We start from the raw sequence: 24,153 nt of genomic DNA on the forward strand, positions 1-24,153 counted from the left end.
GAAAGATCTTCACCAACCATACATCCAACAGAGGGCTAATATCCAAAATATATAAAGAGCTCAATCAAGTAGTCACTATAATCCAAACAATCCTATTTAAAAAATGGGGTGTGGAGCTAAACAGGTGTCTCAACAGAGAAGTCTCTAATGACCGAGAGGCACTTAACATTCAACATCTTTAGTCACCAGGAAAATGCAAATCAAAACAACTCTGAGATTCCCTCTTACCCCTGTCAGAATGGCTAAGGTCAAAAACACAAGTGACAGGACATGCTGGCGAGGGTGTGGGTCAAGAAGAACACTCCTCCGTTGCCAGTGGGAGTGCAAACTTGTACAACCTCTTTGCTTGGCAATTTCTCAAAAAATTGGGAATAGTTCTACATCAAGACTTAGCTATACAACTCCTGGGCATATACCTAAAAGATGTCTCACCATCGCACAAGGATACTCTTCCAACTATGTTAATAGCAGCTGTATTGGTAACAGCCCAAAACTGGAAACAACCTTGATGTCCTTCAACTGAGGAATGGGTAAAAAAATATGGTCCATCTACAAGATGGACTACTATTCAGCTATTAAAAACAAGGACACCGTGACATTTTCAGGCAAATGGAAGGAACCAGAAAATATCATCCTGAGTGAGGTAACTCAGACCCAGAAAGACATGCGTGGTGTGTCCTCATTTGGATCTTAGTGATAAATTATTGGATAACCATGGCACAATCCACAGACCCAAAGATGTTAAATAGCAAGGTGAACCTAAGGGACAATGGTGAGTCTCACTTAGAAGGGGAATAAAATAGATATTAGAGGGTGGAGGAAGGGAACTGGATGGGAGAAGGGTGAGGAGGGATCATGTCTGGATAGGATTGAAGGAGAGAGTACTGGGAGCGAGAGAGAAGTGGGATGGGGGGGCATCTCTGGGAAAACCTAGAAACCTAGGACTAGGGAAACTTTCAGGAACTTATGAGGGTGACTTTAGCTAAGACTCCTATCAGTAGGTGATATGGAACCTGAAGGAGCCACCTTTTGTAACCAGGCAAGTCTTCCAATGGAGGGATGGGACACCAATCCACCCACAAACCCTTCAATCCAAAGTTTGTCCTGCCTACAAGATGTGTAGGGATAAAGTTGGAGCAGAAACTGAGGAATGGACAACTGATGACTGGACCAGCTTGAGACCCATACTGAGGAGAGAGAGAGAGAGAGAGAGAGAGAGAGAGAGAGAGAGAGAGAGAGAGAGAGAGAGAGAGAGAGAGAGAGAGAGGAGAGAGAGAGAGAGAGAGAGGGAGAGAAGAGAGAGAGAGAGAGAGACAGAAGAAGAAGAAGTAGAAGAAGAAGAAGAAGAAGAAGAGAAGAAGAAGAAGAGAGAGAAGAGAGAGAGAGGAAGAGAGAGAGAGAGAGAGAGAGAGAGAGAAAGAGAGAGAAGAGAAGAGAAGAGAAGAGAAGAGAGAGACCTCACCTCTGACACTGCTAATGATATTCTGCTATTCTTGCAGACAGGACCCTAGCATAACTGTCATCTGATAGGCTTCACCCAGCGGCTGATGGAAACAGATGCAGAGACCCACAGCCAATCATTAGGTGGAGCTCAGGGAATCTTGTGGAAAAGGCTGAGGAAGGACTAAAGGAGCCAGAAGGGTCAAGGGCACCACAAGAAAACCTACAGAATCAACTAACCTGGGCTCCTAGGCGCCCACAGAGACTGATCCACCAACCAAAAAGCATGTATGGGCTCCACCTAGGCGCCCTACACATATGTAGTAGGTGTACATCTTGGACCTCACCTGGGATCCCAATGACTGGAGCAGGGGCTGTCTCTGACTCTGTTGCCCGTCTTCGGACCCCTTCCTCCTAACTGGGCAGCCTTTTCTAGGCCCAGCAGGAGAAAGATGCACCTAGTTTTACTGCAACTTGATATGCCAAGGCTGGTTGATATCTGTGAGTGGCCCCCTTTCTGGAGGAGAAAGTGAGAGGTGATGGGGGAAGGGGACGTACGAAGGAGGGACTAGGAGGAGAGGAGGTAAGGAAAGCTCCCATCGGGATGTAAAATAAGGAAGTGAATGAATGAATGAATGAATGAATGAGTGATATTGCCATCTGCTGGAGGTATCACCATGCTGGTTCTCAAATAGTGCTACATAGTTACCGTAATAAAAACAGTGTGGTATTGTCCTAAAAGCAGATACATTAATCAGTGTATCGATTTGAATTGAAGACCCAGACATAAATCTGCACACCTATGAATGCCTGATTTTTGATAGGGAAGCCAGAAACACACACTGGGAAAATACAGCATCTTTGACAAACAGCACTGGTCAAACTGGATGGCTGCCCGTAGAGTAAAGGTTTTTGAAGAAACTCCATTTTGTGTGAGACCAGGGCCTAAACTCCAACCCCAGGAAGAAAACCCCAAAGTTCGCTTGAGCAAGCATTCCATGGTAACCCCCCCCCCCCACCTTTAGCAACAGCTAGTCAGGCTACAACAGCAAGGTCAAGGAACACATAGATGACCTAAGACATCCTGGAGAGAATAGATAACCTAACCGTCCTGTTTGTTAGGTGGTTTTGCCCCTGTGTTGGTTCCTGAAGATTACACCAGAAATGCAATTTTAAAAATATTAACTCGTTAACCCGTATTGAAGTTCCCCAAGCTTGCTGTAACCACAATAAAAACCCTGCATCCCTAGACTCAGGCTTCTCACTCTGACCCGCTGTGACAGTGGCAGTGAGAGACCTTGCTTGGGAGCTCTTAATAAAAACCCTTGTGTGTTTGCATCAGAATTGACTCCTTGGTGGTATTTGAGGTCTCTGAAACTTGGGCATAACAGTAGGAGAACGGAAACAGATCTATGCTTGTCACCCTTCACGGAACTCCAATACAAATGGATTGAAGACCTCAACATAAAACCAGAGAGACTGAATTCGATAGAAGAGAAACTAGAGAATAGCTTTGAATTGTTGCCACAGGAAAAGGCTTCCTGAAGTCTGACAATGCAGGTCCTAAGATCAATAATTAATAAGGGAGACCTCATGAAGCTGAAAAGCTTCTGCATGACAGAGGTCAACAGGTCATCGCCGTTTGCACAGAGTGACAGTCTGCAGAATGGGAGAAGTTTTTACTAAATTCACATATGACGCAGGGCTAATCTCGAAAATATATAAATAACTCAAGAAAACTAGATATCAGGAAATCAGCCCGATTAAACATGAGGTGCAGAGATGACCCTAGAATTTTCAAAAGAAAAAAAAAATGGTCGAGAAGCACATAAAGACAGAAAAGTTCCACATCCTAGCTGTCAGAATGGTTAAGATCGATCATACAAGTGACAACCCATGCTGTGAAATAAGGGGACACTCGTCCATTGCTCATGGGAGTGCAAACTTGTAGAGTCATTATTAAAGTCAGTGTGGTGGTTTCTTAGGAAGCTGGAAATATATCTACCCCCCAAGACCCAGCTATACCACTCTGGGCATATACCCAAAAGATGGTTCGTCCTCCTATGGAGACACTGGCTTAGCCACGGGATTGCTGCTCTATTCATAATAGCCAAAAAATCAGAAACAACCTATGTTGCATTAAATAATAAAAAAGTAAGGATGCACCACCCCAGGCTAACGATCTCGGTGCCTCCAGAGCTAGCCCCATGCAGCAACCGCCCATCTCGTGGTCAGCTGTCACAGATCCCTGTAACCTGGTAAAATCAAAACTCTAGAGGCTTGTAATTTATCAGATTTATATCAGTAAATATACCAATCGATATTGATCTAAGCTGACCCCCAAGAGAAGACATATTGTCCTGTAATTATCCATCCCTTATATGATATTCATAGCTACCTGTGGCCATTTAAAGCCTCACGGATCTGGGTCGCCCTTCTCTTCTGCCATCTTCGTTCCTTTTCCCCTCCCTCCCATCTCTCATGCCTCTCAAAAACTCTGCGCCCGCCCTCCTTTTCTACTGTCCAATCACAGGCTCTAGCCTTGCCTTTCACCTGCCCTCACCTGCTCACAGTTGACAGAAAGGTTGATACCCCTGCACGATATACTCAGTTACTTGCTCAGCTGTCAGAAATGTGAAATCAGCAAGAGACCGTTGCAGGCGCAGGGGTAGTTGTCACCTGCCTGATCCAGGGCTCCGTCCTGAAGGAGGTGCTGGAGGCTCTTAAAGACCTCATCAGTGAGACCTGCTGGGACATAAGCTCGGGCGGGCGCGAACCTACAGAGCATGAACTCGCGGTGTGAACCTACAGGGTTCACTGGTTCACTGGTCTCACATCTCCTTGGTGCCGCTTACTCTGCACTCCGAAGGCTTCGACCCAAGCCGCTGCGATCGCAGCCTGGCCACGGGCGTGAACGTCACCAGCGTGTCCAAAATTCTAAAATGTGCTAGTAATGAAGACATCGTGACCTTAACGGCTGAAGATAATGCTGATACCTTAGCACTCGTATTTGAAGCACCAAATCAAGAGAAAGTTCCAGACTACGAAATGAAGTTAATGGGCTTAGACGTTGAGCAACTTGGAATCCCGGACAGGAGTACAGTGGCGTAGTAAAGATGCCATCAGGTGAATTTGCACGTATATGCCGGGACATTAGCCATATTGGAGATGCCGTTGTGATAGCCTGTGCAAAGAAAGGGTGGGGTGAACTTTTCTGCAAGTGGAGAGCTTCGCAAAGGAAACATTATGTTGCCACAAACAATGCTGATGAAGGGGAGGCTGTAGCCAGAGGGGTGAACGAGACAGTTCTGCTAACCTTTGCTCTGAGGTACCTGAACTTATTCACAAAAGTCACCCACTGTCTCCCACAGTAACACTCAGTATGTCTGCAGGTGAACCTCTGTTGTAGAGTATAAAATGCTGACATGCAACACTTAAAGTACTATTTGGCCCCTGAGTTCGAAGATGAAGAAGGATCTTAGGCATAGCTAGAAATTGAGGAAACTAAACCTTTGAAGGTTGCTTCTGAGATGCCAGCCTGTTCTGAGGTCTTTTCTGTCACCCAGTTTGTGCCTGCGTATTCTTAAATATTAAAGTAAAATGTAGGTATCTTCTGTGCCCCCCCTCCGTTCTCCACAATTTGCTTAAAGTAAAAACGGGTTTTGTTAACATAAATGTTACAAATGTGTCTTACAGATACTGGAGATTTTCATAAATGATCTTGACGCTAAGTGCAGTTTTAAGAAATATTTTTTTAATTAAAATAAAGTTAACAGATTTCGAAAAGTAAAAAAACAAAACAAAACAAAAAAACCCTCCAAAAAAAAAACCAACCATGAAATCATAAAATTCGAATAGAAATAGTTAGACCCCTCCCAACTATTCAAAGAATATCGACCTGAGTGAGTTAACGGAGACCCAGAAATGGGTCGTCTGACTTACAGAGACAGGGGACTAACTGTTTATTCACTAAATGAATAGTTCAAGGTATGGGACAAGTCATAAAGAATCTCTCTGTGGAGGGGATGAGACTAGTTCTTCCTTCGACTCTGATTTCTTCCATGTTGGCATTTCTTCTAGGCTCCGCCCCACAGTTACCTGGCAACAGCCAGGTGTGCCTGAGTCAGTATAAAAGGGGCTGCTTGCCCCCTCCTCTCTCTCTTGGTCTCTCCTCTTGCTCCTGCTTCCTCACCCTCTTCCCCTACTCTCCCCATTCCCTGCCTCCCTCTCTCTCCATGTGCTCATGGATGGCTTCCCCTCCCCTCTCCCTCTCCTCCCTCTCCCTCTCTCTCTCTCTCTCTCTCTCTCTTCTTTCTCTCTCTCTCTCTCTCTCTCTCTCTCTCTCTCTCTCTCTCTCTCTCTCTCTCTCTGCCTTTTTCTGTCTCTACCCCCTCAACTCCCCTCCCCATGCCCTGAATAAACTTTATTCTACACTATACCTTCATGTGGCTGGTACCTGGTGTGTTGGGGGAAGGGATGCCTCAGCGTGGGCCCCCAGAGGTACCCCCTTCCCCCACACCATCCCATGCCTCCATCAAACACATCTCTTCTCTCTTCTGTCTTTCCGTAAAACACAGCCCTCCATGCCTCACTCCGTGTTATCGGTGCAGTGCATTTACCTACACGTATGGACACAGCACAAGGGACACACTTAGCTTTCAGAGCCTCCTACATATGCAGGCCTATCTTCTGAGTCATTAGAGCAGGCGTGGGCTGAACAGCGCATGCTCCCTTCAAGGCAGAGAACACTACACAGGCAGACTTACCCCTGAGATGGTGGTGACTGATAAGGCTTGGGGAGACAAGTTGGGGTACATTTGCACTTTTCCTTTAAAATGAATATAAATGTAGGTTGCATCTTTGTGTGCTTGTCTCCTTGTGTCGTCCGCTATGAGTCACGTGGTTACTCTCTCAGTATCTTCTGGTGCAATGCTACCCAGCAGCTCTTCCGGGGTCCCCACGTTCTGTCTTGAGAAGCAAGGCGTGGAGGCACAGAAAGAGGAGGTTCTGAGAACAGAAAATGCAGCGAGGTGTGCATAATGCAAGGTGGGAGACAAGCGTCACCCGACGAGTGCGGTAGATGCTGAGAAGTTAGGGTGAGGATTTCTTCGAACTTTTTTTCTTTCATCTGACCTGGTGTCAGTGGCCTTGATTAACATGAGTCACATGTTTCTCCCTCTATAATCTTAAATGGCTGCACATTCCCGTCATAAAACCACCAGTAAGAGACAATCAAATCCTACTAAATACCGGGAACTCAAACCGGAAAAATCCACATTCCAGCTTTGCTATTTGCATGAGTACCGCCCCCACCCCCCACCCCGTGGTCTCAGAGGGCGAAGAGTCACCCCCTGTCTCTGTCTCAGCCAGGCTGGCATTCTGTGGAGCCCCTTCACCTCTGCACATGTGTAATCGCACTTAGGAGAGCAGTGCTGAGCTGGGGGCAAACAGAAACCTCGAATGCACTCAAATGTGATATGCAAATTTTATCACGGTTCTGTCATTTGCTAAAGTTCATTTTGAAGCACTCTGGGATGTGATTCATTTTCAGGGCAATCCAGGATGCTATATACTGAATTTACAGGTCTCGTGGGATAAATAACCCTGCCTGTTTTCTTATTACCGAGAGGATTTTGAACATAAAACAGAAGCTTAAGAGTCACAGTAGAATGTTAGAGTATCTTGTTTGTACTGAAGCGTTCACTGTGCTGAGACATGTGCTGTAGGGCAAGTGGGGCTATTGTATCACAGGTCGAATGAATGAAATAAACATGTTAAATTCTTCCATGCAGCAGAAGAATATGGGCACCTTTTGGAGGGAAGGTTCTATCATCTACGTATTCTACCCACATATCAGACCAAGGCATAGAAAGACAGATTCATCCATTCACCAATCCATTATCTCTCCCTCCATCCATCCATTGATTCATTTCTCCACCTATCTTTCTATCCCCCATCTATCCAACCATCTTTCCATCCATCCATCCATCCATCCATCCATCCATCCATCCATCCATCCATCCATCCTTCTGTCCCTCCATCCTTCCTTCCATCCATCCATTCATCTATTCCTCCATCTTTCTATCCCTCCTCCCCTCCTTTCCTCTACTTCTGCTCTCCTCCCTTCCTTCCTTTCTTCCCTCCCGCCATTCCACTATCAGTTTATCCATTCGCCCACCCATCCTTCCACTTATTATCCTTCCAAACTTTTCCAGATTTCCCCAGCTATAATTTCCTACATCCTTATTTAGGTGTTGTTAACACTTTGTCTAGGCTCTGACCCACAGTTACCTGGCATCAGCCAGATGTGCCTGACTCACTACAAAAGGCGCTGCTTACCCCTCCTCTCTTGCCTTCTTGCTCTCCCTCTGTCCTCCTGTCCTGCTCCACCTCTCTTCTCTCCCCCTTTCTCTTCATGTGCACATAGCTGGCCTCTTTCCTCCTCCTCCTCCTCCTCTCCTCCTCCTCCTCCCCTCTTTCTCTCTCCCCTTTCCCTATTCCTCTCACTCTCTCTCTTTCCCTTTTTCTGTCTGTACTCCCTCAACTCCTATCCCCATGCCCTGAATAAACTCTATTCTATACTATACCATCATGTGGCTGGTCCCTCAGGGGGAATGGGTGTCTCAGCATGGGCCAGCAGAGACACCTCCTTCTCCCACACCATACTGCACCTCCACCAAACATATTCTTTCCCCTTTATTTTTTATAAAAACACAACAGGTGTACTCCACCACCTACAATAATCATTTGGGTATTGATCTGATCATAATCACTTACAAATTGATATTTAGATTCCCTGTCACACAGCTAATGTCCTGTCTTCCTGCTACATACCTTCAGATGAAAGGGACTATGGTGTCCTTTTTGTGTTGCTTGAATGTTCTCAGTGGTGGTTTCATTATGTTGTTTCAGTCATGTAGGAACAGTAAAAAGTAGAATTTCAAAAAACATTTAGCATTTGTTCAAGGGGTCAGATATATGTGGTCAGATTCTTTGCCTCTTCATGGGTACTGCTTCTCTTAATTCCACCCAAGGACATTATCAAGAACTTGCTTTTAACACAGTGTTAGGAAGCAGTGGCAGAAGGGCGTGTGGATAAAGTCTTAATTTAATGAGAGAAGAGAGACATAAACAGCCAGCTACAATTTTACTTATCAACACGTATTCTGATGACCGGCCATTTCAGCACCACAGAGATCTTACTAAATATGCAAAACATGGGCCACCGGTGAGGCCCAATGAACTAGAACTGTCACTCCAACAGGTGGACGCTGAATCATGTATGTGCTAAAGAGTGAGAACAGCTGTTCTCCTGTACCCCCCAAATCATGCTCTCCTTCTTCCAAACTGGCTCCCTCTAACGGTGTTCAGTGAATAGTCCATAAAGGGTCAAAAACTCTGAAGGTCAGGGTATTCTTATACTTCTAGATCAATGCATCGCTCACTCCTCACCAGAGAAGCGTCTTGCAGTAGGTGTCAATCAACACAGAGACCCACAACTGATCAAGGTGCAGAGAGTAAATAAGAGACTGCTGGGTACCCAGCCGTAAGAAGGACATCTGTATTCCACCGCTTTCCTGTCAAGGCTCACGGGTCACTGTGGGGAAGTGTGGTGAGGTTGCGTTTGACTACAAGGGAAGGGGGGGTCTTCTGGGCATAACACTGCAGCTGCACCTGTGAACTTCAGTGTTGTGACAGCATACATACAACCTGAAACCTGCTCAAGCTCAAGTCAGACTAATGCCCAGCATGCAGAGGGGAGGTGGGCTCACAGTCCCACCCACAGCCGAGGAGCTGTGGGCAATCGTTAGCTACTGGGAGAGGAACAGTTTGCTTTCTTTAAGAGCGTAGGGCGGTAAGTTGAGCATGTCCTAGTGGAAGGCCGCACAGTCAAGAATATATGGGCAACATAAACTGGACTTCACCGGTATAAAATGAGACACGATGTTGGATGGGCAGTGAAGGCATGGTGTATCTTGGAGCAGGGGGCAGGAAGGTGAGTATGATCACAGAGCTTTTAAAGAATTAATAAAAACATAAAAGTATGTGCTGGGTATTTCAATATACTCCATTAATGCTAGCACTCAGGAGCAAGAGCAGGCCTCTGCCTTCTCAAGGGCAGTCTTCATCTACATAGGCAGTTTTAGGCCAACAAGAACTGTCTCAGAGAGAGGTGGGGGGAGGGGGGACTGGGAGGGAGGGGGAAAGGGAGAGGGAGAGGGAGAGAAATCACCTTCCCTGTTTTTAGATCCTCTGTTATAATGAAAGCCTCAGTAACGGGAGTTATAAGCTCATATACATCTCTCAGTCACTGTAATTGATATTTAGCCATATGTCGGGGCTGACTGCCGGGGAAATTGCAGTCACGTGCTTGTCTCTGAGATGGCATGCTAGTATGCTACCTCCATCTGTCCATGGTGCTCCATGTATTTCAAACACTAATGAATGACCTTATTGACTGTTACCACATGTTAGAAAGCTTTAATTTGATTCAGGTTTACTGATTACTGATGGTCCCTGTCAGAAGCTAGAGGAAAAGATGAGATTAGATGTTCCTTTAACTAGATTTTTGAAAAGGACAGTATCTTCGGTTCTGTGAAGAAAAAAAAAAGCTGACACGTGACATTAAACTCTTGCTGTTATCTATCTGACGTTCTTCTCGGAGGAATAACGGATTCTAAACTTTATTAGAACTATAACTCAATATCACAATTGTTTTGCTAGAATGACTTTGGTGCGTGGAGAGATAATTAATGGGAGAGAATTCTCATGCTATCAAAAATTTTCATTTAGTTTTGGAAAATATAACAAAACCTAATAATAAAATACGCCCAACGTGACTCATAGCTCAGACTGTGATAGAGATTAAGGCATGAATGAGGCGACTTCTGATGAAGTAAGATGGATAACACACGAGCTCACGGCCGCTGAATGCTCCCAAGAATGGCAAGGCATGGATTTAATAAAAGCCGTGAAGCCCCAAAGATAAAAGGACTCAGATGTGGGGGAGATACAGTGTAATTTGCAATTCGAAAGGGAAAGCCAAGTTGTTTTGTTGGTCTGTGGCTGCGTGACTATCCCCAAGGACAGTGGGTTAACACAACAATTATATCGCATCTCACAATACTTTTGTTTTATTAATAATGTATTTTAATTGAGTTACGTGACACTGGGCTCCAGAGTTAAGTTTTTTTTTCTTTTCTTTTTTTCGGAGCTGGGGACCGAACCCAGAGCCTTGCGCTTACTAGGCAAGCACTCTACCACTGAGCCAAATCCCCAACCCCAGAGTTAAGTTTTAATGCAAGTACAGAATGTGCTTTGAGCGTATTCCAGGTGTGGCGTTCTGACCCCCAGGACTTTGCCCCATTTATCCCTGTTGTTTTCATGGACAGTTTGAGCCTACTTTTATGTCGTATGTACGCTTACCATTTTATGTATTTACCTTCAATATGGGGTCCACACGTGAGAGAGAACGTGCAATGTTTGTCTTTCTTTCTTTCTTTTTTTTTCTCGGAGCTGGGGACTGAACCCAGGACCTTGTGCTTGCTAGGCAAATGCTCTACCACTGAACTAATCCCCAACCCCATGTTTGTCTTTCTAAGATTGACTTAACCTGCTTAGAATGCGTCTTCTCCAGTTGCATCTGTCTTCTGGAAACAACATAGTTTCATTGTTTTTACCTGAAGGCTGTGGGTATACCGTATTTTCTTTATCCAGTCCTCGGTAGACAGACGCCTAGCCTGTCTCCATAACTTACATGATGTGAGTAGTGCTGCCGTCAACATTGATGGACAAGAGTCTCTGCAGAAAGGAGACCTGGAGTCTTTCAGGGAAAACCCCAGGAGCACACCTCATGCTATCTCTCCTTAAGAATTGGGGCAGGGTTCAGCAGCAGGGTTATTCCATTCCCTGAGCACTGTAGTTGATCAGTGGCTTTTCTCTGGCTGCTGGGATGATCGAGAGCACCTAGGACGGCTCGATCCACATAGGTGATGGGGGGCAGCTGGAAGTCTGGGCTTAGGCGGGTCTCCTCACTCTTTAGTCTCAGCTGGGCTTTGCTACGTTGCTTCCCCCACTGGTCTACTGACCTGAAAGAGAAGGGATCTTAGAGTGTGTAAGAAAAAGACTCGGGATAGGGCGTTGACGCGGTTCTATTTCTGCCATACTTGACGGGGTAATATAATCGTCTCAGGAGAACTGACGTCTCCGTAGAGTGTGTCGAGCAAAGTGCACTGGCATCCTCACACAGACAGGTGAGTAGTCTCAAACTTAGGAGACCTGAAGGAACAGACCCAGCATCAAAGAGCAGGACACACAGAGGAGCCAAGTCAGATCACGGAGCCCAGGAGACCAGCATTTCCGTTCGTTTCTGAGGAGAAGGAGTTGCGGAGAGGCTGAACATACACGTGTGTATTAAGGTAAGTTCCTCCTCTGTCTTCCTTTATTAGGGCTCAGTGACCATAGGGATAGAGCAGAAGAGGTTGTTTCTATAGGGGCTCAGTAAGACTTGAACTTGGACACAACTGAAAGGGGGGGAGCCATCAAAACGAAGATACTAAACACATATCTAAATCTGATGTTTATTCCTCTCTTCCTCAATCCCTACATTGGTTCTGATGAAATAGGGCAGCTCTCAAGTAAGAACAAGAGAGTTGCTCTCTGGTCAAAATTACCAGCCCAAGAGTAAACATCTTCTGGTGTCTGGGGTAGCCAGCGACATAGGACCTCACACCCAACGTCAGAGAGGTAGAGAAAAGAATTCCCACTTCTACACAGAGCATCTCCTCAGGGTTTCTTCTGGAGCTACGCTCTTCAAGAGAACGGCTGCTAACCAAGGGCCAATAGCTTTTCCCAAAGGCGGAAACCAAATCAAATAAGTAGAAATTAAGAGCACTATAAACAAGGCTGGAGAGATGACTTAAGAACATTTGCTTCTCTTCCAGGGGGTCCGGATTTGAACAACCACATGGTGGCTTACAACCATCTGTAATTCTGGTTAAAAAGGATCTGATGCCCCCTTTTGGTCTCTGCAGGTACAAGGCACACAAGTGGGGCATAGACATAAACTCAGGAGCAGCATCCGTACAATTAACATAAGAAATTTAAGAGGAATATTATAAGCAATAAGGTAAAGGAAGAAAATCATAATATTCCAAACAGATGAGATAATATTAGCCATAGATGAAAACAACAAGCAAAAACATAACAAGGGGGTACTGAATAAATATTTTAGATATTTTTAATAAATAATAATATATGGGAATTAGGAATTAATAATCCCACAGAACTGTTTATTGACTGAATTTGTTATTTTGGCAATTTCATATGTGCATATCACCCCAAACTGTCTTTTATTTCCCCTTCCGTCCTGTCAGTCTTCCCTCCCTCATGCATCCTGTCCTGTGACCACTTAGCTTAAGCAGATGTGTCTTTGTGATCATGCATTTGGGACCCGATGGGTTTAACAGTAGGTATTCAACTGAACATGCCTCCTTCTCTCTGAGACGATAACTTTTCTTCCCCTAGCATCTATTAGTAGCCAATAGTTCAGTGAGGAAGGGCAGAGCTGCGTGAGCTGACTGACTGCTGAGAGGGTCAGACCTGTTCCAGCTCAGCGCGTAGTGTCTCTTGAGAGTTCATGACTGCTCCAGCTCAGTGCGTCGTGATTGCTGAGAGTCCACGACTGCAGTGGTGTTTCTCAGCTCCTCTCACTACCTACCATCTCTTATATTCTTTCTGCTTCTACGCTGGTCCCTGAGCCTTAGAGGGAGTGCGATACGCGTCTCATTTAGGGCTGAGCCTTCAACCATCCCATATTTTCAACATCTTAGAAAGCATGGGAGTCCACATTCACATCCTCTCTAGTTTTGGTTGTGAGTAGCATTTGTGGGTATGAACATAGGTATTTAGAAGACAGCTTGACATTATACCAGTTTAGCTAACCAGCAGAAATATGTTCCCTGCTCGTGTCTGTGATTTTTCCAGACGTGCATAAGTTAATTGAGTGTGAAGTCCTGTGGAGTAGGCGGGCATGGGATATAATCAGAGAGTGGTTGGTTAACTGCACCACAGTTGTACCACTGTTGCACTGGTGTCGTATTATACCACGTCTTGCCTATTAGTGGTATTATAGTTCAGAGTGTTCCCAATTGCATGGCGATATTGATGCATTTTCTTCCCCAGAAGTGTGTCACCTTATGGCACTTCAAAAGCGCAGACAAGGTTTCTAGAATAGTTTTAGCTCCATTTCTCTGTATCATTCTACTGAGGTGTGTGGCGTTTTCAATGATAGGGTCTTTATCATTTAGTTATTGTGGGAAATGGAGAGGAATGGCAAAGTCATGTGTTGTTTTGAGCCTTCTAGAGCATCCCTGACCCATAATTTATATGGAGGCGTCCCATATCGGCACTGTCTCCAGAAACAGTATTATTTAACCATGCAGAACACCTCCTTTAAACGCTCTTTTACATTTTAAAATTGAGTTACAAGATAGTCAGTGTCCTTCTTGCCTTTTCTTTTCTCTCTCTCTCTCTCTCTCTCTCTCTCTCTCTCTCTCTCTCTCCCTCTCTCTCTCCCTCTCTCTCTGTTTTTTATTTTCTGAGACAGGGTTTCTAGTTATAGTCCTGTCTGTCCTGGAACTCACTCTGTAGACCAAGCTGGCCTTCAACTCACAGAGTCCTCCTGCCTTTGATGTGCACCACCACTGACTGGCTTTCTCATATAGCTTTCTTTATCTCAATCAACCCTCCCTCACTGCCTCTCCCTTGTATTTCCCCAACCCCCATTCCTCCTGTTTCAACCTTTTGTTCCTAGAATCCATTTGACTTATGTTCTATCACTCCCTCTCCCTCAACATATCCCTCCCTCCTCTTCATGGCTACTTTGTAATTTCCTGGCCTCCGCAGATACTGAGTTAAACACACAAAACCAAAGTGTATCATTTACCTGTAAACTTCATAATTCGTTTTTTTGCAACTGAATAAAATTCTACATCTTCTTTAGAGGCCTAGACTGAGTCCACTGCCTGGTTATAGTGAATAGAGCTGTGAGGGACATGGATGTGTGAGTTGTCCCTAGCAGGGCGCAGAGCTCTTAGGCTGTGGCTGGAGTGTTCTGTCTGAGTCATTTGTTCCATCTATTTCTAGGTTTTTTTTTTTTTTTTTTGATAATCTTCCAGACCAATTTCTAAAATGGCTGTACCAGCAGTGGATAACAGCCCCTATCTCCCCACACTCATGCCAACGTTTGCTGTTCTTTGTTATTGATGATCTGTCCAGAGGAACTCCTGGATCAGTGTGAAGAGCTGGAGAACAAGAAAGACTTTTATCTTGAGTTGTCAAGAATAACGGAGATCAAGAGGCACGGGGAAGTGAAAGCTCGGGTGAGACGTGAAATATTTCAATTCTTGAAAGAGACCGCGAACGCTGGCTGGAATGACAGACAAACTGAGCAGAAGTCGGAATCAAAGACTCCGAGGGGCCACTCTGCCTTTCTCGCATACCGATTTGTGTCTACTCAGCACGCATGCGCTGAGGGGCCACTCTGCCTTTCTCGCATACCGATTTGTGTCTACTCAGCACGCATGCGCCGAGGGGCCGCTCTGCCTTTCTCGTATACCGATTTGTGTTTACTCAGCACGCATGCGAGGGCGACTGCATGTGCTTCCTTTTGCTTACAGCACATCGATTTGTCTGTCATCTTTTGCATTTAGGAAGACTAATTTGAGGGTGTTGGGATATTTGTTTTCCCACGAAGATAACTTTAAAACAGGCAGAAAGAATACCAGACCTTTAACAAGAATCCAGAAGAGATTTTTTTTTCTGACCTTACACATCCTAACCAACATGCGCATGATAGAGGTATTTATCACTAACTTGCCCCATGACAGTCGAACATGCTACAACTGCATGCTCATCCCTCGGCTAATTATTGACAAATGCTGTGGTGTGTTGGGAGCTGTCCGAGGACAAAGACTGGGTCGTGTGCAACCAGGCACAATGAATGCCTTTTTGGTAGCAAAGGCCCTGGTCTCTTTCCTGCCCATCCTTGGAAATGTTGATTTCTTGTATGTCCTGAAGGCAAGGCTCTGTATAGCTTACTGCTAACCTCCAGGAGCTGCATCACTCCCACTACCTGGCCGATTGAACCGTGACATGGAGGTATGCCTGACCTATTCGAAGTTGGGAGACAGGGAGCTTTATCGAAGTAAACAGTGGTGGGCACTGGACAAGTGCGCTGGTGCCAAGTTGGAAACTGGCACCTCATTGGTCACCTGCAGCGACTGGAAGAAAAGAGATAGAGGGGAATTGTTAGTGATTGCGTGTCTGCCTGCGGGATGACAGAACCCGCGGTGGTGACTGGCTTTTTAAACTCAGCTCTTCCTTCCGAGGAAGATGCAATGAGCAGTCCCAGCCACGTACCCTCACAGACTCTGATTCCTCAAGATCTTTTCTCACCATGGCGGACCATGGACTCTGAAACTAGATCCAAAGGAAGTTCTTCCTCCTCAAGTTGCTTGCTCACAGGTTACAAGAAAGGTAGCAGGTATAGCGCACACCTGTAATCCCAGGACGTAGGAGACGGGCTCTTGGAATGTCCTGAGTTCAAGTTAGTGTAGGTTACGTACTGAAGACCCTGACTCAAAAAAAAAAAAAATCAAAGTAAGACCCCAAATACCTATAACTCATTAGAGTACTGCTGTGACAATTGCGCCATACAAATGAACTGAGAGGAAAAACACATCTTGAGTGGTCCCTGGTCCATCCTCGGATGAGGAAACCTAGGCTTAATAAAGCAATTAGTTTTAACTTTCCAACCAATTGGTAGGCTTGCTAGACTTCGTATGTGTTCCCGCGGGGCGTCTGTCTGTAGCTCTGCACTTATATCTTGGTAACCAACAGCTTTCTAAATGGATTTAAGACCCCACTCAACAGAGGAAAATCGTTCCAGTGCTGGAAATCTAACCAAATCCCCAGAGTGTTGTGGGAAATAATAAAAAAGGAACACGCCATCCTACACTACACCGGGCACCGGCGGGACACGTGGCACTAGCGGGGTGTTCTCATCTCGGCAGACTCTCTGACCCTTTGCTCCGAAATCTCTCCACCTGACTCGCTAAGTTCTCTTGCCCCATGTAGCAACCGCCCATCTCACGGTTAGCTGTCTCAAATCCCTGTAACCTGGTAAAATCAAAACTCTAGAGGCTTGTAATTTATGAATCAGATTTATATCAGTAAATCCTCACCCCACAAAACGTCCACACAATAAACTCAGAGCCAATTGATATTGATATAAACTGCCCACCTAGAAAGGACAAAATTGTCCTGTAATTATTCATTCCTTATAAGATATTCACAGCTACCCGTGGCCATTTAAAGCCACACGGATCTGGGTCCTCCTCTTCCTCCATCTTCCTTTCTTCTCCCTCCCTCCTATCTCTCCTGCCTCTCAAAACTCTGCACCCGCCCTCCTTTTCTACTGTCCAATCACAGGCTCTAGCCTTCCTTTTTCTACTGTCCAATCACAGGGTCTGGCCTTGTCTTTCACCTGCTCTCACCTGCTGACAGACAGCAATCTACACTAGGGCTATGAAAGTCGTGGATCTTAGAGGAGCATCTACAGTTGCCACTCTCTGAACCAGCATCATTTCTAACTGTGTCCTAATATACAGGTCCTTCAGCCACACAGGAGTACAGCACCAGTCCTGAGAGGTGTTCCACGTACGGTGCCAAAATGCGGCACGTTAGGGTCATGCTTTGAAAGTTCCATGCTATAGCCGTGTTTGTGTCTAGTGTTCCAAGGAAACCAGTTCTCTAAAATAAATAAAATGCAACAGGTCAGGTCTGCACAGCAATATGGATAACGCAAAGATTAGGGAGTGGGGGGGGCAGTTCTGTGCCAGAATTGGTGTTTCAGAGATGAGTGGAAAGTTAGAACTTGACCCATGTGCTAGGATAAGCAAAATTAAATTCTAACGGGTTAATTTCAAGGTCATAGCTGGTGTCCAGAAGTTGAGCTGAAGTTAAAGGCAAAGGCATAGGTTCACGACACTGTAAGACAAAACGCTTACGAGAGGCTCACCCCAACCTAAGCTACTAATGAGATTTTAATTTCAGGGGCTGTAATTTAGCCTCTGCATATAAAGTCGATCCTTGACTTATGATGGGCTATGTCCCAACCACCCCTCTGTATAGAGAAAATACAGTAAGTTGTAAATGCATTTAATACACTTGGCCTACGAAACGGCACGGCTTAGCAACAGAGGACACTGTGCAGAGCTACATCTTTCTCCTCATAACTGTGGCCATGGCTGGAGGCTGGGGCTTACAGTTCCTGCCCCGCATCCTGAAACAGTATTGTGCTGGATGTCATGAGCGATCAGCTAGAAGCCCAGATTTGGTTCCGACGGAATGTATATGGCCTTCACGGAAGTGGAAAATCAGTAGTTATTATATCAACAATTATAAATCGAAGAGTTATAAATTGTCAGCCAGGGATTCTCGGCATGTGCTGTTTCAAACTAGCATATGCGGCGACAGATTGCTTCATGTAATTTTCAGACATTGCTGTGGCTGGTCCTCCTTTCTCACTCCTTTCGCTCGTCTCCTCAGCCTGCCGGTTCGTAACCCTCTGTCCCCAGTACTTTCTTTTCCACCACCTTATCCACGTCATGTTCTATTACCTTCTCTCCAACGGTTCCCTCAATGCTTCGTCTTCTCTCATGGGCCCCTTTCTGGCTCCCTTCTTCCCATCTACGCTCGCTTCCACACAAAGGCATACACGAAAAATGAGACGCTGTGCAACAGAACGCGAGGCCTTTGTCTTGGACTATCTCGCTCGCCGTAGTTTACAGATGCAACCATTTTCCTGCAGACTTTTATTTTTCTTTACAGATTAATAAAATCCCATTCTGGATGTATTGGAAAGAGTTGTGACCTGGACTGTTCTGGTCATTCTTCAGCGACTGCTTCCCGAATGTGGAACCTAAGAGTAGACCTGGGGTCTTGAGAAAAGACCAGGGGATGAGGAAGATACAGGAGATAGAAGGCAAAGGGGAGAAAGCGGAGGGATGGAGGTCTTGCACAGACTTTGTGGAATGCCAGTAAGTAGAGCACCTCATGTACTATTTACAGGGGGGCAATGGATGAAGTCGGCAGAAGCTATCATAATGAGACGAAGGGAGGGGGAGGCCAATCAAGCAATGCCATCTCAAGACTGCGACGGGCTAAACATAGAGCAGTCCCGGGACTTATCGCCCCAGGCTCCTCAGGGAGGAAAGCCTGCCCAAGGTCACAGAACTAGGTTCCCTCTGAGAAAGCCTTGATTGGTCCAGCTCTCAACAGAATGATAAACCGTGCTATTATCCTAATTTCTCTTCCAGGGACGCAAAGATAGCAAGCCAAGTTTTGCTGTATATATTGCTTTGTTAACATACGGAATCTTTACATTTTTTTTCTCTTTACAGCTTGTTTTAAAATCTGGAAAAATATGGTAGAAAAGCCATTTACATTGCCTTTCTTTTGCGTTGCAGTCAAGAGCACTTACAGCACGCTCACATTTTTATAAAACGGCAAAGTTCATGGACTTGTGTGGGAAGTTGGCAGTGCACACCCATGTGCTTGCTTGTGCACGTACACGTGTGCACACACAGCATTATCGATGGCCATCCATAGTTTGATAATGTGTCAGGCTAGGAACAGATGCTATTTTAAAAATAAACCCATACTGTGCTATTACTATTAAGGGCCTTTCCAAGTCCTACAGTTAAAGTAAACATAATCACTCACAACACAGTGACTCATCTCATAACTCTAATGAAATTCACATACGTTGCAAATGCCTAGAATTCAGAAAAGTGAGTTTTATTGCACAGTTGCAGCTTAGGGAGAGATGTAAAGACATGCAGATAATTGGCTAATTTTTAGTTTCCTCATCTATTTAAGAATTCATATTCTATTTAAGTTTGTGCTTTCATTCAAGGCTTGCTACTGCCTAATGTCTGCAGAAAATGTAGGCAATGCAATAGAAAAAGTACATCCAGGCTCTCCATCTGGCGCTGTTGTATGGACAGTCGGAGCCGGTTGCTTCCAGCAAGCGCTAAGTTCAGCAGGAAGCTGGGGTAGTGGCCACTGGATACACTGCAGTGTGAGATACAATGTATATCGTTTGTGGGGCTCTTTTCCAACAGACAGACAAGCAGAGGAGTGAGCACAGCTGAGGAGTAGCTTCCATGCCCTTCTCAGAGGATCTCCTTGGGTGGTCTTCACATTGGAATGTTCTAGAAATTCCGAGATTTGCCAGTATCCCTAGGAATCCTAGTGTGGATACACTGCTGTGTTTTTCTTTGTGATAGTGATGATGATATGAATTCCGGGTTTGTAGTGGTTGCTTTGTCCTGATTCTGCAACAAGTACAGGGAAACGGGTTTATTTTGACTATACTTTAAGAGTCCAGTATAGTAGGGGGCCTGAGGGCTGAGGTGTGAGGCCACTGGTCACACGGCACCTGAGTGAGGAAGCAGAGCAATAGGTGTTGCTGGTCAGAGCTCTTTTCTCCTTCTCATTCAGTCATGGTTTCCAGCCCACGGAAAGGTGCCTGTCACACTTAGGATGGGTTGTCCACCACGATCACCCTAATCTAGAAAATCTCCCATAGACAAACCCACATCCAGAGGTTTCTTTCTAGGATGAGTCCAGATCCCATCAAATCAACAATGAAGGTTAACCACCACAAAGTCCATGGCAGAGGAAGTGACAATGTCTGTCCTGAAGAAGGATGAATGGTAAGGACAGGTGCTCATGTCCAATAGGAGTGAGGTAACCTTTGCTTTAATCTCATCTGTGAAGATGCCTGCCGCTGACCTATCTGGCTGTCTTAGTTGATCTGTCAGTTCCTCTGTGGCTGTTGTCCTCTGATCCAGGGAAGAGCAGGTCCTTCTAGAATATACTATTTCCACAAGAAGCTCATTGGTATGGTGGGACAGTCGAGGACTGTCTCAGGCCTTTGAGATGTGTGTCTCAGAACAAGATGCTTATGGTTCCAGTTTTAATTTTTCTCTGGAAAATGACTGGGAGGGTATGCAAATCTCAGGGCTATCCAGAGCATCCGACAAGGCACAGAGAACTCTTTTGCATGCAACGGATGCTTCTTGACCGTGAGTATTTTCCTTTACTCTCGTATTTACCTTCCTGAAAATCAATAGAAAGACTGAACATATCTGTAGAGAGTCCCATGGGCTGGGGTTGGGTATCCATGCTTGATGGTTTTTATTTTGTCAATTTTAGCTGACAGAGAGCTCGGAGGAAGAAACACTTTAATGAGTGTTTTCTTTTCATCCAGAAGGAAGTTGTTTTAATTGGTGCTTTTAAATTGCCACCCTCTTAACAACAAAACCCCAGCGCAGCATTAACAAAAGTGCCAGCTCCTTTTCTGGCCACATTAAGCACAAGGCCTTAGGAAACTGACAATGATGCCACTTAGTAGGAGCAAATGCTTCCCTAAAATTCACGTGTTGCAAATTTAATCCCCAACGCCACTGTTCTGGGATGGTATTTGTGGGTGGTATTCAGGTCATGAATGCCATTATAGAGGGGGTGACAGGGGGACTTGGTTTTCTGCCTCCTTTTACTTTCTACCGTGGAAAGACCCAGTAGTCAAGATCCCATCTTGGCATCAGAGAACAGCCCTCTGCAGACAGCTACACATGCTGGTGTCCTGATCTTGGACTCAGCTTCTGAACTGTAAAAGCTGAATTTCCATTTAAAAAAAAATCAGTCCCCTGGGCTGTAGTATTTTGCTATAGTAACAAAAACGGAGTAAGTCAGAGACAAGGCTGTAACTTTGGTTGTGTTAGAAGGCGACTCATATCCAGACAGAGCACACTAGGCCAGCACAGCTCCACGAAAAGAGGTTTATTGGGAGAAGTGGGGAAGAGGAGGAGGAATGAGGGGGTGAAGAAAAAGAAGGGTGATGGGTTGAGGATCTCTGTCTTTAAATCGTGCACATCACTTCGCACAGCACAGGCGAGATGCCCAGGTAAAGAGCACAGGTGAGGTGCATGCTGGGAATGTGTGGCAGTTGCCATGGCAACAGACGCAGGAAGGTCCTTGTTGCCTAGGGGTGATGTCTTCGCTGGATTCAGAGGCGACCAGCTTCTGATGCCAACAACTTTAATGAGTAGCTTACAGAGTGAAAGCAGCTCCTGGACCTGCTGGGTACTGAGTAGAGGGTGGAATGGTTTTGAAGTGAGCGTTGGGAAGAGCCTCTGTTGCTGTGAACAGAGCAGGGAGGAGGCATTTCAGACATCTCTGCTACCCCTATCACAGGCCTCGACGTCTGGATTCCTAAGAAGGTCAAGGGCATTGTGGGACTGGATTTCTAATTATCCTTCAAACCTCTGCCTCCCATATTCCTACACAACACTTCCAAGCAGCTCCCACGTTGCTCAGGTGAGCTCTGGGAGGTTTTAGGTTTTGGATTCAAGGGGGAACACAGAGGCAGATAAGAGATTTACTCTACTAAAAGTTAGTAATGACATAGCAACATGGCGGAGGGGAGAGAATAGGCTCACTTGGCAGAGTAAGAAGCCTTTCTTCTACACTGTGGAGGAAGTGAGATGTCCTATAGTGCGTGATTGACCAGTTGTCTATCATATAAGCTTGTAGTTCAGGTGTCTGTGGTTCCTGACTGACTGAAGGAAGAGCGTTTGTTAGTCTTAGCCTGTGTGTAATGTCAGCGGAGAGAGTGGGGAGAGCAGGAGTCTAGGGAAAAACAGGCGATGGAAGAGCGTCACAGCATACTGTGTCCTTGGCTGAGGACTGCAAGTGCATCTTAGATCCCTGATCCTTAGGATGTGCTGGTGTGCAGGGGGATGGCTCTGTGCCCTGTGTATTCAGATGCTGATTGCTGTGCCCAGAGATCTGGCTGCAGTCAGGACATTGACATTGTCATGATTATTAGAGCATCTCCCGTCAAAAAGATGTGCCGAGATTGTTTTCCATCGCCTCTGATTGGTTAATAAAGTGCTGATCAGTCAATAACTGGGCAGGAGATGAGATCCCAGGGCAGGGCTTTTGATCCCAGTCAGGGGGTCTTAGAAAGAGAGGGAGAGAGGAGGAGGAGGAGGAGGACCAGGATTCACCATGAAGTTGCAATGTGAGAGCAGTCATGAGACACACATAGACCAGAGTGTGGGTTGCTGTCTGTATGCAGGTGAGGGCAGGCACAAGATAAGGTAAGACCCTGTGATTGGGCAGTGGAACAGGAAGGCTGGCTGAGAATTTTAGAGACAGGACAGAGAGTATAGAGAGGGAGAAGTAAGGAAGATGGAGGAAGAGAAGGATGACCCAGATCCACGTGCCTTTAAACAGCCACAGGTAGCTATGAATATCCTATAAGGATGGATAATTACAGGACAATTTGTCCAATCTAAGTGGGTGGTTTATATCAGTATCAATTGGATCAGAGCCCACTGTGTAGACGTTTTGTTGGTTGAGGATTTACTGATATAAATCTGATAAATTACAAGCCTCTAGAGTTTTGATTTTACCGGGTTATAGGGATTTGTGACAGCTAACTGCGAGATGGGCGGTTGCTGCATGGGGCTAGCCATGGTGGCAGCGAGACCGCCACTGGGGCCGGAGAGTAGTTAGCAATAGTGTGGGACGTGCATCCACTTTTCTTTTTATTATTATTATTTTATTATTATTTTAATGCAACACGAGAGCAAGAAGGGGCAAGACTCAGATGGCAACTGTGATGGTTTGCATATGCTTGGCCCAGGGAGTGGCACTATTAGAAGGTGTGGTCTTGTTGGAGGAAGTGTGTCACTGTGGGGTAGGCTTCGAGACCCTCCTGCTAGTTCCTCCTAGGATGCTCAGTCTGTTCCTGGCTTCCTTCGGATGAAGATGTAGAACTCAGCTTCTCCTGCACCATGCCTGCCTGGATGCTGCCATGCTCCTGCCTTGATGATAATGGACTGAACCTCTGAACCTGTAAGCCAGCCCCAATTAAATGCTGTCCTTTGTAAAATTTACATTGATCATGGTGTCTGTTCACAGCAATAAAACCCTAAGACAGCAACTAATGGGGCATGTGGCCAGGAATTAGTCCAGGCCAACATAGCTGGGCTAGAAAAGTTCAATTGAAAACAAACACAAAGCTCATTGAAAACAAAAACAAACAAACAAACAAAAAACAGGTCCCAGTGTCATTATTTCAGGCATAGAAAACCACCCCACAATTATTTTACAGGGATGTTGTTGGGGTTTAAATCTCAGCTCGCATCCAGACAGCACACACCAAGCCAATATAGTTCCAAGCGGAGAGGATTAATGAGAGAAGAGTAGGAGAGGGGAGAAACAAAGGAGGCTGGCCATGGGCACGTAGGGGGAGGGGGGATGGGAAGAGAAGAGAGCAAAGAGCAAGAGCAAGAGGGAGAGAAGGGGGCAGCAGTTCCCTTTTATAGTCAGACATACCTGGCTGTTGCCAGGCAACTGTGGGCGGACCATACCTGGCTGTCGCCAGGTAACTATGGGGGTGGAGCTTAGACAGAATACCAACAGATGTGAGCCCCAGATCTGAGCAGTGTCCACACGGTGCTGGCTGAGCTGACCCTGAGTGAGAGAGCTTCAGTGGCATTGAATTCCTACTTCTGGCTTTCACAGGACACCTCTACCAACAGGGACCCTAGAAGAGCTGTGCCTAGTAATGTC

General features: G+C 45.7%; 1 pseudogene; it reads left to right on the forward strand.

Moving 5' to 3' along the window:
* The first annotated feature begins 3,600 nt into the window (after positions 1 to 3,600).
* Positions 3,601 to 4,922, forward strand: LOC116912676 (annotated as a pseudogene).
* Positions 4,923 to 24,153: the final 19,231 nt, after the last annotated feature.

This window comes from Rattus rattus, chromosome 11 (assembly GCF_011064425.1).
Source record: "Rattus rattus isolate New Zealand chromosome 11, Rrattus_CSIRO_v1, whole genome shotgun sequence".
NCBI classification, from domain to species: domain Eukaryota; kingdom Metazoa; phylum Chordata; class Mammalia; order Rodentia; family Muridae; genus Rattus; species Rattus rattus.